Source organism: Oryctolagus cuniculus, chromosome 3, assembly GCF_051225735.1.
Source record: "Oryctolagus cuniculus isolate XC-2025 breed Fujian yellow rabbit chromosome 3, ASM5122573v1, whole genome shotgun sequence".
Lineage (NCBI taxonomy): Eukaryota > Metazoa > Chordata > Mammalia > Lagomorpha > Leporidae > Oryctolagus > Oryctolagus cuniculus.
Genome location: NC_142869.1, coordinates 156,159,191 through 156,183,602, shown reverse-complemented (window position 1 = coordinate 156,183,602; position 24,412 = coordinate 156,159,191). Strand labels below are relative to the sequence as shown.

The 24,412-nt window shown below is 37.5% G+C and overlaps 1 protein-coding gene and 1 long non-coding RNA gene across 8 annotated transcripts in view; one reads left to right on the top strand and one right to left on the bottom strand.

Annotated features, from left to right (window-relative positions):
• LOC149127564 (uncharacterized) overlaps positions 1 to 3,296 on the top strand; it is a 183,293-nt gene extending 179,997 nt beyond the window's left edge. For 2 of the 3 annotated variants that reach the window (XR_016231744.1, XR_016231745.1), the window contains one exon: positions 3,045 to 3,296. This is a non-coding gene — a long non-coding RNA (uncharacterized LOC149127564). The remainder of the gene's footprint in view (positions 1 to 3,044) is intronic. The other variant, XR_016231746.1, reaches the window with a different exon arrangement.
• The window catches only part of KCND2 (potassium voltage-gated channel subfamily D member 2), a 524,650-nt gene that overhangs the window by 295,419 nt on the left and 204,819 nt on the right, over positions 1 to 24,412 (bottom strand).

Below are 24,412 nucleotides of genomic sequence, written 5' to 3'. Positions count from 1 at the left end.
AAGGGCCTTATTTCCAGGTATTCTCTTATCTAGCCTGCTATTCAGCTGTTCCCATTATCCTGGAAAATTCTTTTTAGCTAGAACCAACACCACCACTATTTAGCAGTAGACTCAGGTAAGCTACAGCAATATCCTGAATCTTGTTTTACTTACTTCTAAAACGCAGATAATACTGATACATGGCCCATAATAAATGTTTGTTTTTGCAGTCCAGTTGCTTTTGACCAAATTTTCTGTGACTTTTTTTTTTGCTATTCAGGATCCTGCCACTACTCTAAAGATATGCCATTCTTTTCCATACATTTATTTGGATTTACTAAACACTACGATTATAGTATGCACTAACACTTTATATTACTGAATATTTAAAAACTACAGCAGAGCTTATTTGACATTCACTCTAGTATTTTGTAATTGAGAGTAGAATCCAGTCTGCTGTCACACAGGTTTTCAAAGGAGTAATGATATCTTGTCATCATTAGTCTCCTCTTGACATGGACCCTGAGGACAGTGGTAGTGAGGTGATAGTGAATTAAAGTCTTAGAGAGATTAAATAGCTAGACTAGAGTGAAGCAGACAGACAGTAAAGAGCAGGGACAGTAAAGAGCTCACATGCCTGTCCACTCATTACTAGAATGCTATCCAAGTTAAGAAAGTATTCCTTGCCTCCTAGGATCACATGTGTGTGTTTTCACACCCATGGTATCAATATTTCATGCATACATTTTCTAGAGACAATTTGGGAATGCTTTGAAGAGAATTACTTTTATTCCAATGCACATTTGGAGTTATTTATAATTCATATTTTAGTCAAGCCAACCATGAGTCACTGCTACTTGTATATCTGCTGTGATGAATTTACCTTTGAGGATTACCATCTTATATGGACAAAGTAATATCTTCAATTAGAGGAGAGGTAGATGACAAAGATATTCCAGTAGATTCCAATTGATCTTCAAGGAGTATTGAAGACCAAAAATGTGGTCTCTCCTAATATATGAAAGCATAATGGCTCATTCAACAACTTCCTTGTTCACATTAATGGCTTATTCAACAATTTTCTTGTTTATATGTTATATAATAAGTATGGTTTGCCTACAACTTGACAGGACAGCTCATTACATGGAACCTCTATCAGCATATTAACCAATCACAGTGTACTCCATGTCTATTAATTTTTGATTTTACATACACAACCCAGGAAATATACATTTTATTTTTTCTTACTTAACAGCAGTACATGAAGAAGGCTTAATATCTACAAGTATTTTACACAAAGGCTTAACCATGAGACATTGCCAGGACATCAACTAAGTCCTTATATGAATACTGAGATGCATTTTGTCCGTTTCATATATTTCAACAGAATATCACATAATACGATATTATGACAAATGGAATAAATTACCATAACATCCATTCTTTATCTCTTTATCCTTGCCTACCATAAGAGTTCCAGTTCTAGACCAGCTATTAATTTCCCTAGAATCGTAAACCCTAAGCTTTGGAGATTAAAGATTACCTAGTTCCTTCTTCTTTTCTGTTTATTATTTTCTCTAAAAGTGAACACAAGTCCTCTAGTTAAGTTTATGGAAACTGAAGGAGGAGAACATTCTTTGCATGGTAAAGTTTGCAAAAGTATTACTGCATTAGATCCAGACATAAACCATCATAATCCGCATAAAAGAAAAGGCTTATATTAGCTCACCTAGAGAATAAGGCAGGGTACCCTTATGTTAAAGCACTGAATAGGAAAGTGGAAAATGAAGTGAGAGTTTTCAGTAATATATGCCTGGGAATATAATGGATTTATGGTGTTACTAATTGGAAAACACTTAATAGTATATGACCAAAAAGGAAACCTGTTAAAGTGAAATGAACACTACGAGAAACAGTGACTTGATCAGCCCTCACCCTGACTGTTGATGAACAACTTAATATGTTATCCCTCTTGAAGTATTTTTTTTTGTTTGTTCTACTTAATACTTTTGGTTGAATACTGTAATCAATACACAATTCTTCTTAAGTGCTAAAACTTAACTGAAAAGTGATCACTGTTAAATATAAGAGTGGGAATAAGAGAGGGAAGAGATGTGCAATTCAGGACATGCTCAAGCTGACTTACCTCAAACGGTAGAGTTAGAAACATACCAGGGGATTCCAATTCAATCCCATCAAGGTGGCATGTACCAATGCCATCTCACTAGTCCCAGTGATCAATTTCTGTTCACAATTGATCACAATGATAGGACTAAGAACCAAAGGGATCACATAAACAAGAATAGTGTCTGCAAATACTAGCTGATAGAATAAAAAAGGGAGAGAATGATCCAACATGGGAAGTGAGATACACAGCAGACCCACAGAATGGCAGATGTCCTAAACAGCACTCTGGCCTCAGAATCAGCCCTTAAGGCACTCGGATCTGGCTAAAGAGCCCATGAGAGTATTTCAGGCATGGAAAGCCGAGACACTCTGGAAAAAAAAAAAAAAAAACAACAACTAAATGAAAGATCTCTGCGAATGAGATCCCAGTGGAAAGAACGGGTCATCAAAGAAGGAGGTACCTGTCTCTGAAGGGAGGAGAGAGCTTCCACTTTGACCATGGCCTTGTCTAAATATGATCAGAGTCGGTGAACTCAGGGGGCTTCCATAGCCTTGGCAGCTCATGACAAGAGCCTAGGGTGATTACTGATGCCATAAACAAGAGTGTGGGAGCAAACTGTTGAAATCTTTACTTAATGTATGCTAAACTGATCTTCTGTATATAAAGAGAATCGAAAATGAATATTGATGTGAATGGAAGGGGAGAGGGAGTGGGAAAGGGGAGGGTTGCGGATGGGAGGGACGTTATGGGGGGGAAGCCATTGTAATCCCTAAGCTGTACTTTGGAAATTTATATTCATTAAATAAAAGTTAAAAAAAAATAAAATTTGAGCTTTGGGACCAGCACTGTGGCATAGTGGGGAAAGACACCATCTGCAGGGCCAGCATAAATTATACAAATAATTTATAATTATTTCAATCACGGGTGCTGATTCTAGTCCTGGCTGCTCCACTTCTGATCCAGCTCCCTGCTATGGCCTGGGAAAGCAGTAGAAGATGGACCAAGTGCTTGAGGCCCTGCAGCCATGTGGGAGACCCAGAAGAAGCTCCTGGCTTCAGATTGGCCCACCACCAGCCGTTGCTGCCAACCGGGGAGTGAACCAGCAGATGGAAGACCTTTCTCTCTCTCTGCCTCTCCCTCTCACTGTGTAACTCTGACTTTCAAATAAATAAATACATCTTTAAAAAAATTGAGTTGCATTAATTTGTTTCTACATGGGTGTTTCTTAGAGACATTGTATATACCACCTTTTATATGTAAGCATATAAAGAATATTAATCTTGCTATAATCAAAAGGAAAAGAATTTCAGATATATCACTCTAGTAATCTGCATTACTAAGTTTACTTTTAAAACAAAACAAATTTTACTTATCCTACCACATCACTAGCTATAATCTCAAATCTCAGAGTAATACCCAATCATATACATAATCTGAATAATGAAACAATAAACCTAATGTGACATGTTTACACTATTAATAGGACTTAAAAGTTCAGTCTTTTTATTTTTCTCTTTATGAATGCAGAAGATGGAGTTTTGCTTATAACTTGAATAATATTGAGACTGGCATCATGCAGTTAATTCAGTAGTGTCTCATTTCCTGTGTTTATTTCAGATTTATAATTATTTCAATCAGAAAAACACTCAATTGTTCTAACAGGGAAGATAAACGAAAATTGTGCTGATCTATTTCGTCTCAGCTCAGGGCCATGGTCTCTGGCTGCTAATTTGGTTTCTGACTCTGTCATATTCCACTGAAACTTTCTGGGGAAATATCCTATGCATCTGGCAGATAAAAACAGACAGAAACGGAACTGGGATTTGGGCTCCCAATCCTCTACCACTGAAACACAGCGTTGACTAATGATGATTTCTCTAACAACATTAGTGCTGTTAGACTCTCCCATATCCTTCTGTTGAAGTTCCCTGGCACTGGGGAGGTAAGGATGAACCCAAAGGACATATTTAATGCTAAAAACCTGTGCATCCACTGAAAACACTTAAAATTCCAAAATGAATTATAATGTAGCACTTCACTGTGAACAAAATTTAAATATGCCACTCATGGACAAAATCATGAATTCCATTTTACTTTCAAATACACATCTTTATAAAATTATATTCAGCTAATAACTAGACCTATTCTATTACAGAGGTATGACAAAGATGAAGTGCCGAACTTCACAAATGAGAGGATCCAATTCATCTATGTTTTGTGAATTACTCATGCTTGACATTGGAGGAATTTATACCAATAAAATGCAAAACGGATCAAAAGTTAGTAAGTTTTCAATTTAATTTTCAACTATAAGGGCTCAAAGGCAGAGGGTGGCACTTTGAAGAGGAGAGACACTCTGTGCGTGTATATACCATGTCCTCAAGTCCCTTTCCAGAATGTGCTATCATTTTCTGGGGACCATGGTTACTTAATAAGTTCTAATATGGAAACAAGAGGGATTTCACGGTCAGGCAGTGCCCCTGCTTGCATTCAAGAATCAATGAAGAATAATCCTGGAGCTGAGCCTATCTCCTGTGTGATCTCATTATGACAGGTTTCTAGGAAATCAATCTGTCTGCTGTTTATTGCTCATTTCTCAGAGAGATCACACTGAAATGCAGCCCTTAAGTCTTTCTACTCTCATTCCACAGAAAACAGCAACAGTGGAACCAATGTGGTGTTAAAAAATACATAAATATGTAAATAAAATCAAGGCATATAGATGGGCCTCTTGTTGCTATGGCCTTTTTAAATATCCATATAAGAATACAATTTTCTAAAATGCCTTATAGAAAATAAGTTCCTAAAGAGATGTCTTATGAATTGTTTCCAGAAGGAATGTCTCAAGTATAAATTTGAGAGCTTTTGTGCAAATTGTCAGTAGAGAAAACATTACTACAATACTGCCTGGGAGATGCCACAATGTATAATGGACAAGATCATGACATTAAGAAGGAAACTCTTTATAATGGTGTTTAGACAAAGCCATTTTCATTTCCCAATCTGCTCTAGAGAAAATCTTATTACAACAGAGGGAATCCACTTGCTATTTACATAAAATAAGAAGAAAATAAATTACTACTTTTCTTTCTCTTGTTTATCTGTGAAATGAGAATGGAAAGGAGGACTAAGTGAAACACTTGGTTAATATTTGTGAGGGATTTAAATGGCAAACAAAGAGAAAAAACCTTAAGAGACAAACATTTTGTATGCTTACATGGAATTAAAATTTTTCACATCTCAAACACTAAACCAGCTGCAAGCATTCTCCCAGAGACCAATTAGTTTATAATATACTTTTCCTTTTAGAGAGGCCAGAATCTCCTAGTGTTTTCCTTGATAAATGCAAGTTTATGTCTGTCTGTCTATATATCTATATTTGTCATTTATTAATGCTAACGTTAACAGTGAACTTCAGAGGCGGCCATTAAAAATTCTTAGTTAAGGTCTGATTTTCATTGTGAATATACCACAGAAGTACCTTTATGGATTTATATTCCAGATGGTAGGACCATATGGGAGCTAACTTTCATTGTCTAATGGCTTTTTGCTACATTTACATGTATTAGGCATCAACACCCACTTCTGGTTACATTTATTTTGTTTCCCGTTTCAGCGCTTAGTAGAATGTATGCTGTGTAAAGTTCATTATGAAACATCACAGAGAAAAAAAGAGTAAATAGACTATGATTTTCATATTTCTAATAATAGAATGTACAGCAATAGAGGGACCCCCTATTGACCATTTTCAAATGAGAGACTACTAGCATCGGTGTCTAACCTGACACTATATTGCATGAAATATATCCCCCCAAACAGGTTGAATCTGCCACTCTGTTCCCTGGTGAATGTAGACTTGCCAGATGGTTCCAGTGAAATTTTATTTTTTTTTTTTTGAGAGGTTACATTTAAAAAACACCTGATGGCCTCCAAATGCACCAGAAATCAAACTGCTAGATTTTCTAGTAGATTGATAAAAAAGAATAAAGTGGGGTGAGCAGCAACAATCACAGTATATTTCCTTTCTCTTGTGGGCACTTGTGTTATATAGTTCAGATTTGAAAATCAAGGAACTGATGGATAGGCCAGTCTCTTTTATTACACATACCAGACCAAGATTTGGCTTATTTTCAACCAGATGTCCAGTGAATGTAATTATTCCTTCTCAATCCTATGTATTTGACCTACATCATTCTCATTATGTTGTCATAGTTTTCTTTCATCATATGGTGATAGACTTTTTTTTAACTTTGTGAAAATATTTATCATGAAAATTTTAAATATATACAAAATCAGGAAAAAATAATCTCTTACTTTTTTTAATCTAGCTTCAATAACTATTAGCATTTTTCTTTCTGGTTTTGTTCTTCATCCTCATTCATCTCTCACCACCCAACACACATCTGCCGGGGACAATGGAATGGGGAGCAATCTAGAGTTTTAAAATCAAATCCCAGACATCATATTATTTTACTGTCAAGTCTGAACTATATCCAGTTTGGCTAACAAATAATAACTTTTAAAGTGACTACCTGTGGGTGATCCTGTGCCTAGCTGGAAGACTGCCTGCTTCACCTATGTAGGAGGTCAACACGGCATGGCACACCACGGCCCCAGGGAAAAACCCTGGTTGAGGACCCTCAAATGATCTGACTCTTGGCACACAGCAGTGCTCCCAGGCACCTTTCCCCCTGCCCCACTTCCTGTTGAGGGGCCTTGTAACTGTCAACTAGGTAAACAGCTCCTGGGTGTGCCCCAGGCCCATAAGACCACCTGGAAGGCTAGATGGGCTATGTGACCTTAAAGCTGATTGGAGAAGCATAGCGGCATCAGTATCGGCTTTATCCTATAGAATTACTGTTGCCATCCTGAGCTAGCTACTCCCCTTTGCCTGCTCTATAAAAGCTCGTGCCTCACTGCTAATAAACAGACATATTCACCGAAACTGTCTGTGATGCTTCTCGTTGAAGTACACCATCACCCCACCATCCCGACAGTGTGGGCCTCAAAGGACGAGCCCACAACTACAATGCCAATTTAATAATAATTTTGCTGTTGACATGATGAGTCATTAGTGATTTTTGTTGGTGTTAATTCAAATTGGTGTCACAGGGAACTCAGAAGGTAGTTTAGTTACTAGTATGAAAATACAAATTGTTACGGGATTTTGCTTCTTTTTCCAATGCACCTGCTGATTTCTTGTGCCTAGTCAGTGATCTACCAAGGATGTCCACATCCTAATTGTTGGAAGCTGCAAATGTTACTTTGCATGGCAGAAGTGACTCTGTAAATGTTATGATGTTAAGAATCTTGAGTTGGAAGAACATTTTGATTTATCTGAGCAGGCAAATTAGAATTATGAAAGTTCTTCTAAGATAAAGCCAAGAAAGTCAAAGTCATAGGAAGGGATGAAGTGATAGCAGACATTGAAATAATGCCATTTGAAGATGAGTAAGGGACCAGGAGCCAATGAATTCAAGTGCACTCTAGAAGCTGAAAAAGACAAAAGAGTGAGTTGTCTGCTGGGCCCTCCCTTGTCACCGTTAAGAACTGTGATTCTTGGATCCATTTCTTGATCTCCAAGTAAAGAAATATCATAGTCTGCCTCTTCTGGTTGTCCTTCAAACCCTGGAGACAGTATTGCTCTGTATCTTCTTCCATGCTTGAATGTTTCTATTGTCAACAAACTCATCAATGGGCCTCTAGTCTTTCCCTTTTAGATCTCTCAATATTCAATTTTTTTCCTCTTCTAACTGCAGTTATCTTTATTTTGATTGAATCATTAAATGTACACCTTCCAGAGATGAGGTTCTCATCAAGTAATGATTTCCTACCCTAGAAGTCATGTGGGCTGTTTCAGACATTTTGGTTGTCTCAACTTGGTGGCTGGGTAAGAGGGGTGCTTCCAGCAACTAGTGGGTAGAGCTCAGGATGGCCACTAAATATCTTATAATGCATAAAACAATTATAATTTTGCTACAGTTCTATGTAGCAAAAGATTATCAAGCCTCAAATGTCAGTAGTGTTTCTGTTGGCCATTGAGACACCCTATTCTACAGGATCTATCATTTTTAAACTTAGTTTATAGAACCAATTTCAAATAAAACTTGTTGAAAGAGTACACTCCACCAATATTTTCTATTTGCTTTACTTCCAATTTCTCCTTTACTACAGCAAGCTATTTCTAGCCTATGTCCCATGTTCTCCTTTGGGTTAACACTTATACAATCTTGACTTTAAACATTACCAATACACAAATGAGGATGATATCAATTATTTATATTTTGTTGAAATACAGACTTAGATAGTTCTGCCTTTACCAGTTTTCAGGCAGTACATTTAACTGACTGCTAGATATATCTACTTGTTTAACACATCAAACTGAACATATACAAAGGGATATCATCAGTTTACCACTGAAACTTACTCTTCTTCCTACATTTGCCATTTTCTTCCCTTGTAACTTCTTCAAGTCTCTGATCTTTGGTTATTTTTCTCATGATCCACTCATTTTCCTCCATCCACTTAACTTGGCAAATACGTCTATTCTTTAAACTTCAGTTCTAGTCTCTTCATGGAAACCTCCAATTCCTCCAAGTTCTGAGGGCTGAATCGGATGCCTTTTCTCTGTGCTCATTCTCAATATAACATCCTCTGATAAACCAATTACACAATTTCCCACATGGCATTAGTTCTTAGCAACACAGAAATGAAAGTCCACGAATTTGCATAGCATTTTCCCGTACAAGCCCAAGGTGAGTATCATTTGCCTGTTTTGATACAAATACACAGGACTTTCCCAACTTTCTTCATAATATGACATAAACTTTCCTGCCGCATTGTGCCTGCCCTTTCGCTCCAAAATGCTAAGGTTCAACTCACCGCTGTTACAAAGACTTCGTTTAGTGTAGTGTGGATAATTCTAGAATGTCCCCATAACCTTTGCCCCTGGTATTGTGTTGTTACCTTACTTATTAAAAGGCATTTTAAGCTATAATTAAGGTTAATAACCAGTTGGTCTTAAAATAAGATCATTTATGCTGGCCTAATCTGTTCACTTAAAAAGGCAGAGTTTTTTCTGCTTGTTACCAGAAAGGAAGTCAGAGACATCTGCCGCATGGAAACTGAGTGCCATTGCTGGCACTGAAGATGGAAGGGACCCTTGAGAAAGAAGACAGGTGTTTTCCAGGAGCAGAGAGCAGTCCCTGGCCTCCAGACAGTCAGGAAGGTGGTGACCTCAACCTACAGTCACAAAAAATAGGAGATTCAGCTAGCAGCCTGAATGAATGAGGAAGGCAGACACTTCCCCAGAATCACTAGAGATAATTTGAATTTAGCTAACATTTTGATATCAGCCTTATAAGACCCAGGTCGGAAAACATGGTTAAGTCCCCTCAGACTTCTGCCCCACAGAACTATGAGAAAAAGTAATCATTGTTATAAGATGATAATTATATGATAATTTATTATGCAGCAATTAAAAACCTAATCACTGAACCAATTATACCTCTCCCTTCACTTCAGTAAATGAGTGACTCCTATTTGTAAATTAAACTTCATTGCACTGTTATGATTTTTTCATGTGAGTAGATTGGCTTTCTCAAACACTGGCTTTTAATCCCCCAAAGGTAGGTGTTTGCATTAGTTCACTTTTCATCACTTTTACTAAAATATTCAAGAAGAGTTTATTGGGAAATAGAAGGATTATTTTGGCTTTAAGTCTGGAGGTTCAGGATTGTATGGCCCCAAAATTGGTGTCTGTGGAGGTTGATCATGGTGGTTACAGAGGAATGACCCAGGAAAGTGAGAGAAGCTAAGCAGAGCTTGAAAAAAATAACTAACAACCTTGAAGGAGGCATCCTCTGAAAGCACACTGCCAAGGACCCAAAGACCTCCCAGCAGGCAACCCCTTCACATGCCATGATTAGAACAAGTCTCTACCCTTACCGCATCAACAATTAACATCAAACACCAGGCTTTAAAGATCTGCATGGGTTTTGGAGAGTCAAGTCCTACTCAACCCATAGCAGTATTGCATATATTAGTCACATAATACCTAAGCAATAAATTTAAAAATAAGACTGAAAAAACCATATGACAAATAATCAGTCATGCTGTTGGCCTGACTCTCTGGAAATGAAGGTTTTATAAACTTGACCAGTCAACTCCAACTATCCAACTAACCTGTAAGAATGGACAGAGCTAGGTGCAGGATTCTTGACAACCCTTCTTGGTATGCCTGTATAATCTAAGTGACAGCCAGAAAGAAACCAAGCAATTCTGTACTGATGTTAAAAGGAGGTGGCTTGGTGCAAACTCTTTCTAAAAGCACAAGGCTCAACTGCAAGATAAAGAATTGAGAAATGTTTACATAACCAAAACATCAGGAAGAGATTCTATGATGAGATATATACATCAGTATTTAATCTTCGGGAATCGGCTTGCATGGTTTTCTGTGTTCAAAAATTTCATTAGCGCATAAAAAGTCTAACCCATGACCAGCAATCCTTTTCAAGGAGTAATATAATCATCAATGCCATCTCCAATTTTGATGATCCAAGAAATAATTGGTAAAACACGTGGCAACCAAAGAGACCTCCTTTGTTTCTTGCTGTAAGTCAAACTCTGTGGCTGCTGGCAAAATTCAACCTATGATTTACAACTCAAGTGTAAAGAGAGAAGACTGACAGCTGAATGATTTTGTTCTAATTCTACCAATTAGACACTTTAGTTAAAAGAAATTGCTCTTTTCCTAGACATGGTGACATCAAAACATGGAACAATCAGATAGAGTGACCCAAATGTACAGAAGAAGCTTGCTTAACAAAATATGCCACTGGCAAAACTTTTCAATACAATTTGTAAAAACTAAATAAATGAAAGTTTAATGCTTGCTTATGCACCAATGCTTCTGACTTCATACATTAGAAATGTGAAAAATCAAAATTCTTAAAATAACTTCTTAAAATAATTCTTAAAAATAACTAATGGTATAGTGTTTAATATCAGTTGCACTCCTTTGAGAGATTGAATTGTTATATTATTCCAGATTATCAAAATAAAAAATGAAAGATAAAATTTGTCTTAAAGGATACTATAAATGTGCCAAAGTCCAAAATTAAGTTATAACTTATTTATCTTTGTAAATGAGAAAATATGACATGAAAGATGTAGATACTATACTGAAATACTATAGTAAGTTATATGCTGTCTTCAGGAATATCTTCAGGTTTTGAGAGAATATTTATTCTCTTAAAAAGCATAGCTTATGCTATGCTAGACTAAGATTTTGTGATTTTTTTTATTTAAGAGAATATTTATTCTCTTAAAAAGCATAGCTTATGCTATGCTAGACTAAGATTTTGTGATTTTTTTTATTTAAGAGAATATTTATTCTCTTAAAAAGCATAGCTTATGCTATGCTAGACTAAGATTTTGTGATTTTATTTAAAAGAATATTTATTCTCTTAAAAAGCATAGCTTATGCTATGCTAGACTAAGATTTTGTGAATTTTTTCTTCTGTATGTCCTAACTTTGCTTGACAAAGATATGGCAAGGAGGTAAATTTGGTGAACAGATGTATGGAAAACAAGATCTATGCAGAGGAAAATACAGCTACTGCTCTCAGTTACATGTTTTCTATGTCCAATATTTCTGCACTTTATTGAAAATATGAAAACCAATTAGAGTGGTATGGTTTTGTCTTCTGATTCCTGTTTGAAAAGTCCATTTTTCTGTCTCCTGTGCTTTGAGAGGAGGTATATTCTTTATATCTTTTCTTGAAAAGGAACTATAAATTATATGATAAACTAGGGATTATTATCATTTAATACATGATAAAGTAATAAGGTAAATGATTATTTCAGCCAAGAAAAAATGCTCAAGGCAGACAGTATATATGTATGTATATATTATTCTATTTTATGTAATGGTATTTTTCAAAATCATATACTGTGTTAGATACTCATAAATATATTTAAAGAGAATTACTAGAAACAGTAATAATTTTTCCTTGCAATAGACACATTGGAGTTATGATTTTCACTATCTGTGGTCCTTAAAATGCTACTGTTTGCAAATTTACTCTCCATGAGACACAGTTGAGTAAGTCTCAGAACCCAGAATTTATACACGACGGCGAGTATCTAGCACATTCGACCGTTTCCTTTTAAACGAGTATTCCTTTTGTATTTATCTTCTCAAACTAATAAGCCTGCTATAGGATTCTACTTCAGATGTAAAACTTTAAGTATATGTTGACAGCTTTGGCACTTTAGATCACTGCAGAAAACCACCACAAGAAAAAAAAAAAACAAACACATTTTGTCCCCTTTGGATTTTTTGGACACCATATTTTGAAGGGTGCTAAGGAAAAAACACTAATGAATTTATAGTGGTAGTGAGAGTAACAAATACTTAAAATCTGTTAGTATATCTTTCATAGCCCACAGTCCCCCAGCATTGTGGGAAGAATTTAATCATAAGATTATTTTTGATGTTTCTTAATTAGACCTTAAATGCCTTAATTTCTATCCAGACTGATGGAAGTAATGTTTTAGTTATTTTAAAAGAGGAATGAATGTAATGAGCCAACTTCTACTAGTATATTTTAAATTTCTTGAATTTACTAGGCATACTTACTGATTTGTTAGATCTGCAATGGAAAACTACAAGTACAGGAGTGGGAAGATTATGATTTTAGAAAGGTGACAAAAGCAGAATTAAATGGGAACAGAAATCTGTTTTTTAAACAAAAATAGCATTCTATATGGCAAAAATAACACAATTTCCATTAATCTACATACATATTTATAGTCTTCCTTGAAAAAGCACCCTGAACCTCTTAGAAAACCTTGACAGTTAGTAGAAGTCTATGTCAGTTATGACATTTCAAATAGCAGCTCAAATATATAGCAGCTTCCCCAAATATCTGGAGTCATACACATGGAGAGAAGAGTAACATGAATGAAAAGGAAACTCAGACAGACAACGCCACGTAGGTTTGAACAGGACATCGATGGAAGAATCTGTGGGTCTTGGAAATGAAACCTGACTGGGTGCAGGGTAGGGGAGGATGCAATGTCAGAAAAACCAGTTGTGTCTGCCTGAAGACACAGCAGTGATAGAAGCAATGTTTCCTTTAAGTGAGAGAAAAGGAGCAATTATAATTTGTTCCAAAAAGCGTAGTGAAAATGTGCCAGCTTTTGTGGATATTTTCCACAAAGCAGCAGAATGATCTCACTGGCGGCTGACAAGCCACCAAGGCTAATTAGCTGTGTTCCTGTCAATAGGTACAAATCATTGTAGGAACTGGGGCTGCCACAGAAACTTCTTTAAACAAGGGTGCCTGGAGCACAAGGTGCTAGCAACAGCAGAGGCCTGTCGGCAGCACGCTGTCTCCCCTGCATTTGGCATCCAGAAACCCTGCGGGTGCTGGGTGACAGCAGATTGAAAGGCCTTTAGGTTTAGGAATAAAGTATGAAGTGGAAACAAGGGACTCGTTTCCCTCTTCTTTTTTTCCAGGTAATATATCAAAACCACCACCACCACCACCACAACAACAAAAACTACTTCCCTTAACTCTTAGGGAAGGTGTTCATTTTTATGAAATACCTATAAGAAAATGAATTACTTGCCTGGATTGAATTTGCAAAGATAACCACCAAATGTCTTAAAGAATTTCATCTCTTATATCTTAATTTATTTCTTTTTAGATTGAAAGAAAGTGGGCAGGGGCAGGCTGAACCCTCATAATTGCCTTTAATTTCCCTTTAGCGAGTAAAATCAAATGAGTACCAGTATGCAAATGCCACTGATACTTCCACACACTGTTTTTAGCTTTTTTGGTAACTTACCTCCCTACACATATTCCAAATGGATAATTGTTTCTGTGGTTTCTATTCTAGATTCTAATTTCAGATAGAAAAAAAAGTCTCGGTAGTGAAACCAATTCTCTTGTTTTTTAGTAATTTAAGGATGCCTTTGGGGCTGAGAATAAAACTGGAATGATGACAAAGAAGACTGGATGCATGAAGAGACATTTGCAATCAGGATGCAGGAGAGTGGAAAGGCAACCATTTTTGGAGCCGGGCCGACATGAGTTTGGATGTAAGCTCCATCACTAGCAGATGACCTTGGGCACATTGTCTATTTCTGCCCAACTTCAGTTTTCTAAATTCTATTACAGGGATAATAATTTAGAACTCTAATACTGTTGTTCAAATTAAATTACATGACAGCTCTGAAAGCTCCTAAAGAGAGCCTGGTCTATAGTGTCCATTTAATAAAATTCTCCAAGGGGAGCTCAAGCACCTCAACACAGACATGATGATGACATGCTGAAATATGAAGGAAGTTGGTGGCCTAGGACACACTTAGGAAAATGACTCCCCTCTTTTCAAATCTTTCCAGGGGAAACATTTCCTTGTAACTGGGATCATTTATGGCTCTGTCTGGATGAAGTTATAACAGGAGAATCATTAACAGAAAGAAGTCAGAGAAAGGGGGCATTGGAAAAGAGCCAGAGATGAAGCCTTAGTTTATTAATTGTGCTATCTCCTTGTTCTTGCCTCTCTGAAATCTGGAGGATGAAGAAACTGTCTTCATGCTGGCATTTATTTTGGGAAGAAGTAGAATTCCTGGGCTGTGAGTTCACAGGGGTGAGGATGGAGCTATAATCTTCAAACAATTGCTACTGAAGTTACCAGGAAAGTACATTCGGAGACACAAGGAGAAGTAGGGCAAAGGAGGAAACCTGAACATATTTTTACCCTTCAGTTGGAGTTTGTTCACATAACTGGTAGATAAGTATTACTTAATCGCTTCTTTGACAAATATCCATGACAATTAATTATATGCTGGACTCTAAGTGCCTAAAAAGGCTTTGCAGACATTGCAGTAGGCAGAAAGAAAGGAAAAAACAAAAACAAAAAACCAAAAACACCTTGTTCTTGTGGAACTTGTCTTCTAGGTAAGGAGGTATACAAAAGAAATAAATAAACAATAGAAAGTACTAGAAAACAATGCTGCTATGGGAATCTGTAAAGCAAGGAAGTGGAAGAGCAAGTGTGGAGTGAAGGAGCCACCAAGGTGTGTAGGGAAAGGCTCAGTAATGGAGTAAAATTGCGACGACCAAGAGGGGAAACAACACTTTATTCAGGTAGTTGGGCAAAAAACATGCTGGGTAGAGGGAATGGACGAGAACTAATGAGAACGTGCACCCAGCAGGAGAGCGGCACCCCTGTTCCAAGGAGAGCAAGGATGCACAGCAGCTGGAGGCCAGGTGACAAAGGAGGGAGTGGCCACAGCAGCAGTGGTGGAGGTAGTGTGGGGCTCTGTAGACCTCTCTACATAAGTGTGCTTCTTTCTGGGAGACTTTGAGCTTCCTTGAAGATTCTAAGGAACATGCTCCCACTTCCTCTTGTTTAAAAGGAGATTTGTCTACGTGTTTAATTGAAAGGATGATGGAGAAAGAGGGAGGGATGGAGGGCGGAAGGGAAGGGGGGGAGAGAGGAGAGGGGAAAGGGAGGAGGGAAGGGGAGGAGAGAATGAGAATGAATGCTTCTATCACTGATTCCCTCCCCTAAATGTGTACAACAAGAGCTGGGATAGGCTAAAGCCAGAAACTTGGAACTGAATCCTGGTCTTCTATGTGGGTTGCAGGGACTCAATCAATGAGCTGTTGTCTGCTGCCTTCCCAAATACACTAGCAGGAAACTAGATGGAAGTGGAGGAGCCAGGGTTCCAGCCAGGCACACTCTGCTATGGGAGGAGTCTGTTTCCAGCAGCAGCTTATCCTTAATCACAGTGCCCCTCCCCTCGCCCCATGTCCTTTTAAAACTTCATCTTGGCTTATTTGTTATGAAGTCAAGAGAAGGTCCATTATTAAGTGATGATGATGATGATGATGATGATGAGTAATAATTTTTTTCTGAATACAAACTGAAGGAAGAGTCAATAGAAATTGCTGGAGAATCAGATGGGAGGGTGAGAGAAAGAGAATCATCAGATGATGCCAAGGGTTTTTTATATAGAAGAATGCTCCACTCATTTTCTTGATTGAGTGTTGATAACTAGGCAGCTTTCAATTAATCCTGAAATCAATTTTCATTCTCTCAGTCTTAGTTCTCTTATTATGCTTCCTTATGTCCTATAGGATTCAATTTTTTTTTTTCTGGCCATCACCTTAACGAGACTGTTCCTCATGAAAACAAGAGATGTAAATTATTCATTTTATTTTCTCAGCATTAGTAGAAACCCTGATACACTGTGTGTGGTTGCAGTGGGCATGGAATGGGCAACACTTTTATCCACCTTGGCCATTGACATTGAAATCCTTTTCTATTATGGGAACTCTCATTTGTTAATCTTGGTTGTTATCAAATACTGTCTGCCTCCAGACAGGCATTGTGGTACAGTAGGTTAAATAATCCTTGGGGCACCCACACGCCAGATAGCCAGTTCAAGTCCTGCCTACTCCTCTTCCAATCCACGTCCCTGCCAATGTGCCTGGGAAGCAGCAGGCATCAAATCAAGTACTTGGACCCCTGACACCCACATATGAGACCCAGATGGAGCTCCCAGTTTCTGGTTTCAGCTTGGCTCAGCCACTGCTGTCACAGTCATTTGGTAAGTGAACCAGCAGATGGAAGAGTGCTCTCTCTCTCTCTCTCCCTGTCACTCTGCCTTTAAAATAAACATTTTTGAAATAGAACTGCCTGCCTTAAAAAAAAGATAAAATGTTAAATATTTGCTTCCTCAGCCTTCTTGTTTCTTAGACCAAGGCCTATGATCTGGGCTGTTCCTTGCAATGAGCTCCACAAAGAGCAAAGCCTAGACAGAACTGAAAGACAAGAAGAGAGGACACAGTCAACAATTCCTTTTGTCTCTTGAGGCAAGGTTTTGGTATGTATCTCTGCAAAGTATACCCATGTTTGATTTTCCAAAGTCTGCAACTATTCTATGATTTGCCAAATATCCATTTATTACGTTCATTTCTGCTTAAATAAGCGACCTTGACCTTGTCATTTTAAATAAAGAACCCCTACCAATGTGATACTCCTTCAGTAATCATTTAATGAGAGACTGAATATGAAAGCCAGATTTTAAAAATGTATCTCCATTATCTTAAGATAGGATATTCTGAAAGGGCTTGAAATCATTACTTCTATTATTTTGCTTGTCACTTGCAAAATACGGAGGCACTTATAGAAGACAAAGATTGGATGGGAAGCAGATAAGAAATAATGGGGACCATTTCTTATTTTTGTGACTGCCAATTTGAAAATCTAGTAAACATTTTGGATCCTCTCAACTTAAAATTGTATATTACAAAAGCAGAGAGTTTTTTTTTTCATGAAATTTTAATGAGACCAAATGCTTTGGCATTTTCTGTGTTTGATAAATTTTTGTACAGTTTTCAAAAATACATTCTTGAAGGTGAAACAGTAGACCAACCTTACTCTTACTCTGTTGTTTCACATGCTATTGACTTGAATATAATTTTTTAAAGATTTATTTATTTATTTGAAAGGCAAAGTTACAGAGAAGCAGAGGCAGAGGCAGAGGCAGAGACAGAGGCAGAGACAGAGACAGAGAGAGAAACAGAGGAGCGGGGAGAGAGAGAAAGTCTTCCATCAGATGGTTCACTCCCAGATGGCCGCAACAGCCAGAATTGTGTCAATCCAAAGCCAGGAAGCAAGAGCCTCTTCCCGGTCTCCCACGGGGGTTCAAGGGCCCAAGGACCTTGGCCATCCTCCGCTGCTTTCCCAGTCCATAGTAGAGAGCTGGATTGGAAGTGGAACACCCAGGTCTCAAACCGGCACCCATATAGGATGCCGGCACTGCAGGAGGCAACATTACCAGCAATGCCACGGCACTGCCCCCTTGACTATAATTCAAGCTTGTGGCTAATATATTCATCAGTTTCACAGTAATAACATTACATTTACTTACCGTGCTATTCCCAGAGAGAACACAAACCACGAAAGAAGAAATAAATAGATGAATTTTATGGGTACTATATTACTATGAAGATACTAAAATTGTAAAAATTCAAAGATAAGTGCAAGTAAATTACAGCTTGGCTGCTAGATCATTGTGAAATAACAAACCTTAACTGAAGAACAGGCTTAGAGAGTCAGATTATTAATGATGAATGAAACTTAACGCCATTACTTCACAGATATGGGTTCATAGTAGTAGAGAAGTAAAGTAATGCCCCATGTTACTCAACTAGTCATTACTTCCAGGGGACTTTTCTTTCATTAGACCAATAATGCTAAAACAAAAAAAATATACAATTCTTGTTTAAATGAAATCTTACAAATGCATGCATGTAAATGACATAAAAGCTACAATGCAGGGAAGACATTGAAGAGTCTGCTAACCTCTATAGGGAGCATGACCTCTCTTTGATATTAATAAACAAAAATGATGATGTGTATGTGTGCAGGCCCACTGCTAAGTGCTTTTAGATACCTTAATCTCAGTCTTTCCATCAAGCCTATGTAGTTTTTGTTATTTAACAACTCCACTTTAAAGATGAAAAAATCAAGGAGTAGAGGGACTAGATAACATGCATTGGGAAATAGAGCCGGAACTGGAACTCAGAGCTATATTATATCAAAGTCTATGTTCTAAGTCACTATATTTGACAGTCCTTCAGTTGAAAACTTTATTTCGCTCAATGTAATTTCTGTTTTCTTATGCTTTGGCCTTTTCTACATGAACACATTTGTTTTTTTTGTTTGTTTTTTTTTGTCAGTCATAATCTATAAAATGAACTCAAATAGGAAGAATGTGATCAAATTAAAAATTTTTATATAACTAAAATGTTTTACTGATTTTTGTTGTAGTTTGGATAATTACAGACTTTGTGACTGTCCACATAGTCCATAAAACAGGAAGATTTATCAGTATGTATGGGCTTAGCCTGTGACTTGCTACTTGGAAAATTCTTGTGAGTTATTAAGATTACTAGAATTTTCAGTGACATCTGAGTAGAGCACATGAAGGGATTTTTCCACTCAAGGATTATGTCAGCACTAGTCTAGTAGTAGATTTCACCTCTGTAGTCCAGTGCAGATTGATTGATAGTGACTGTACTGCAACTGATTAGCCATACCTGAAATTGGCATGCAAGTGTTTAGCTGTTATTGATAAAACTTATGATATTCACTTGGCCTGACATCTACAGCAAAACTATAGGTATTACTAAGTAATAGTTTTTCAGTCTGTAGTTTGAAGGTGCTTGGCAAAATTGATAGAGTAACTGCATAGTGCACAGAACAGCAACTGTCCTATGAAATATATCCATTAATGATGTCTATTATTTTTGTATTATTTTGGTTTAGAAGAAAAATCTAAATAAGCTAAAAGGTTTCATTGGTTCTCATTTGTACTATACAGAATTATATAACAAAAGTATTTCTCACTGAAAATTCCTACTCTGTCCAAAGAATTCTTCCTAGTATATATGTTTTTTTTTTTTTTCTGAGAAGGGATGGTTTGATTTATTGTATACTGGGGAAGCCAAGATGCTGACCCATTTTCCTGTATATTTCAGATAATGGTAAGCAGATTCAGGAAGCCACATAAAAATCTAGATGCAATATGGCTTTCTTATTGCTACACACAGCATTTGAAAACTCAGGCCTCTTTCCTTTTATTTATTTATTTATTTATTTTTTATTTATTTATTTTTTATTTTTTGACAGGCAGAGTGGACAGTGAGAGAGAGACACAGAGAAAGGTCTTCCTTTGCCGTTGCTTCACCCTCCAATGGCCGCCGCGGCCGGCGCGCTGCGGCCGGCGCACCGCGCTGATCCGATGGCAGGAGCCAGGAGCCAGGTGCTTCTCCTGGTCTCCCATGGGGTGCAGGGCCAAGCACTTGGGCCATCCTCCACTGCACTCCCTGGCCACAGCAGAGAGCTGGCCTGGAAGAGGGGCAACCGGGACAGAATCCGGCGCCCCGACCGGGACTAGAACCCGGTGTGCCGGCGCCGCTAGGCGGAGGATTAGCCTAGTGAGCCGCAGCGCCGGCCTGAGGCCTCTTTCCTGAAATGCCAAATGGACTACTTCCATGGTGAAATCTTGGTTGGACCATAGGCAGACAAAAGCATGAAGGGGAGGGAAATACTCAGCTTGAAGAACACACAGAGAGGAGGAAAGTTGACAGGAGAAACAGAATGAGGCTAACTGTGAGACTGGCAGAGGACTGCTCTCTACTTTTGGCCAAGGAAAACTCGGCTGATCCTTGCTGCATGGCCCACTGGATGTCAGGTTCCTCAATCTCAGGAGGAGGCTCGGCCCTCCGTCTCCTCTTAAAGGAAGGCTGAGGAGAAGTAGTATCAGAATCCTTCACTTTAACACTGTTCTCTTTTGTGGAGTGGAACAGGTGCCTCCCTCCTTTGTGGATATGTGAGATGAGACCCACTATAGGTGTTTTCATGGTGATACTGAGCCAAATCACATTTCTTTTTCATCTTCTCCTAGTACTTCTAAATCGGATTATACGGCACAGACCCCAGAGTGCACAGTGCAGCTGAATACAGAGTTGGAGATCAGGTCTGGGAGTGGCTGTTAAGTGGCCTTCCCACATAAATGCACAGAGGACTTCCCTCCATCCTCTGTGCAGCCTTAGTCCTTGGACAGCTGCAACTTTATCCCTTTGGCACTTTTCCTTCCCACACACACTCTTCTTTTCTCCATACCCCACAAACCCATAAAATTCAAATCAGTAAGCTTTCACCAAACTTCTGTTATGTATTTATGGGTAGAATGGTACTTTTTATACTTGAGCCAAACACTTGTTTAACTGAATCTTCCAGATTATTCTACGTCTGAGTTTAAGGATTCGACTGATTTTGTTTCTCTTTTCAAATCTTCATATTGCAGAGAGTGACTGCAGTGGTATATCTAAGCCTCTGAACTTTGGTCAATGCTTTTATTTACACAAAGATTAAACTAGCACTTTTCAGTACAGATTTGGATTTGAAATGGGCTCAGTAAACTGTGGTGTAACTAACTTTGAAGTCAGTGTTACTAACTTTGTAGTCAGGCCCTGCAGGTAAATTATAGAGTGAGGAGCTGGTGCTGTGGCAATATAGGCTAAGCCTCTGCATGCGTGGCTGGCATCTCATATGGATGCTGGTTTGAGTCCTGGCTGCTCCACTTCCCATCCAGCTCTCTGCTATGGCCTGGGAAGGCAATAGAAGATGGCCCAAGTGCTTGGGCCCCTGTACCAGCGAGGGAGACCTGGAATTTGTGGCTATTTGGGGAGTGAACCAGCACATGAAAGACCTTTCTCCGTCTCTCTCTCTCTCTCTCTGTCTGTAACTCTACCTCTCAAAAAATAAAAAAACTAAAGTCTTTTTAAAAACTGAAGAGTGAGCAGCAGGTTTAAATAAGAACTTTTTGTCCTCCCTTTGACTGAAATTCCCTCTAAGGGATGAATTTATCTTAATGGCTTAGAAATTATGTATCTGCTTCTATTTATGTGAATAAACATACCCTTTACATTACAGTTCACTACAATGAGGTTACATTTTTAGCTTTAAAATAACAACGTATTCCTAATGAAACAATGTTTTAGAAAAACCAACAAAATAACAACAAAACCTGGAATTGTGCTGCCCTCTCTTTTAGAATCTAAGATCTCTCTGATTCTGATCTGATCTTCAATGTTGTTATGGAAAGGCTCGCAAGCTCTGTGGCAAGAATGAAGTTTTAGAAACACAATGTTTTAAAAATAAGAAAAAAAATATGTTCTCTGTGTGTGCTTGTTTAGGGAAGAAGAAGCTGTTGTCCATGTAACAAATTCTGACATATTAATACAACTTTAATTGAGTTCAATTTAAATGTAAGACAGGGATACTTTATTTGTTTAAATTCAAATGCTTTCATTTGTATAATAGTGAATATAATAGAAAATAAAGAGAGAACTCAAATGAACTCAAAATTTTAAAAGTCAAGGGGTTGTTTTATATGTGTCAATAAAATTTAGAATACTTTTCCAAGTTAATAATTTATGAGTCAAGATAGTGATCTAATTTCAAGAAAGATTTTGACAAAGCTAAACTTGAAAATAAATAATTTTACTTATTTCATGTTTTGACAAAAAAAGGCATATATAGAAAAATAAGAAGTCTCACAAATACAATCATGACGTGAAAATGTGAAGGAATTTAAGATGTTTAGGAATATTCAGCTGGTAATTAATCTTGGTTACTGGAAAAATAACATTTAATTATAGAATCTGAGAATTGAAAGTCTTAGATATTAGAAATTAATATTTTCATCTGTTAAGAGGTCTTGAGTTGTAGGTAACAATATGAAACAAAAAGTAGATTAAGTAATAAAGGCTATTATTCTCACCAACGAGATATTCATAAGAAAGTAGATTTAGCATTGGTCCAGATGCTGAATCCTGTATGGCCTCTGAGTGATTTCTTCCGTAAGTTTTCTGGACCTGCTACAAGGATTGCATTCTCACACATCAATGTCTAAAGTTAGGGGGCAAAAAAAACCACTTACTTAAGCAAATCTTTCTATTTTATTTATTTATTTTGGCCAGAGTAGAAAATTGAAAATCCAAAAGGCATCTCTTGCAATTCCATTGGCTAAGACTAGGTTACATATCCATCCTTGCCTTTACAGAGACATAGCAAGTGAGTACCATACAGATGGGCTCTCAGAAAGGAAGTGGGTGGTGGGGGTTCTTATTTAGGAAACGAGTGACGAAAGCAAGTAGTATGATATGGTAGTTAAAAGGGTGTGGGTTTGGGAACAAACTTCCCATGTACAAGTACTGATTTATCTATTTTTAACCCAAATGATCATGAGTAATTATTTAACCTCTTAGAATTTCAATTTCCTCATCTATAAAAGGGATAAAATAGTTTCTCCTGTAATTCAGTCATCTATTTTTATTATAAAGTATTTGATTAAATCTTATATAGTAAAACACTGCACGGTTTCTTTAAGTCTGCACAAAAACTTGCAATCTCACTAGGATTTTTTGAGGTTTACAACTCTGTGAATCAAGACACTGAGAGCTGCAAACTGCTGTTAGAATATTGAGATGTTATATCAATTACATATTAGTGATCTCTATAAATGATTAATAACTCTGTCAGATTTATAGTAAATGTCAACAATTTGCTGTTTCATTCCCCTTCCTAACAGGAATAGAAACAGAGTACCAGGACACTGTCTTAATCTCCAGTTGATCTATGAGTATATGGAAAATGTGTATTCATTCAGTGTTCTTTTTTTAATTTTTTAAAAATTTATCCAATCATTTGAAAGGCAAAATTAAGCAGAAAGAGACAGGCACAGAGAGAGCGAAGTCTTCCATCCACTGGATGACTCCCCAAATGGCCACAATGGCTGGGGCTGGGACAAACGCAAGGCAGGAGCCTTGAACTTCCTCGGAGTCTCCCACATGGGGGCAGGGGCACAAGCCCTTGGGCCATGTTCTGTTGCTTTTCTGGGATCATTAGCAGGGAGCTGGATTGGAAGTGGAGTAACTGGGATGAACTGGTGCCCATATAGGACATCAGCATTGCAAGTAGTGGCTTAACCTACTGCACAACACTGGCCCTCATTTTTTCATTTTTTAAATTGACTTTAAGACTTAGCAATTTTTAACATTTATTCATATTCACTTCATATGTAGCTAGTACATGTATATATGTATATATACACATATACTATTTTTTCTAGAAAGAGATATTAGTATCACATAATGTGGGATTTGTGACAACCATAATGTGAGAAGAGTTTACTGTTATATATAGGGTTCAGTGAAGACAATTATTATAATTATCCATATAACACCAAATAATGACATCCACATAATTCAGTGTTCTTAAGTTAGATGTTAGCATCTTGCCCCAATTGCATCCCACACTTGGTAATAAATATGGAATATGTGTGTGTGTTTGATGTGTGTGAGTGTGCATTTGTAACATAGCAAGTCGTCCCTCCTTTAATGTTGGAACTACTTCATGCAAAGACCAGAACAAAAGGAAAATTCAAGTAAATTGAGCCAAAGACATTAATCTGGCAATTAAGAAATACTAGCATGAGTATTAGTTGTTATTAATTAGTAGTTATTTGTTGTGGACCAATTGCGAAACACTACAAAAGAAGTCTCAAATTTATCTCTGCTAGGAAGATGCACATATTTCCATTGAAGATAAGAATTCAATATGAATCTAAAGCAGTGCAATGCAATCTATGTCAAAGCAATCTATTTCACTATATCAGGCTGGGAGAAATTTGAACAGGCAAAGATTAGG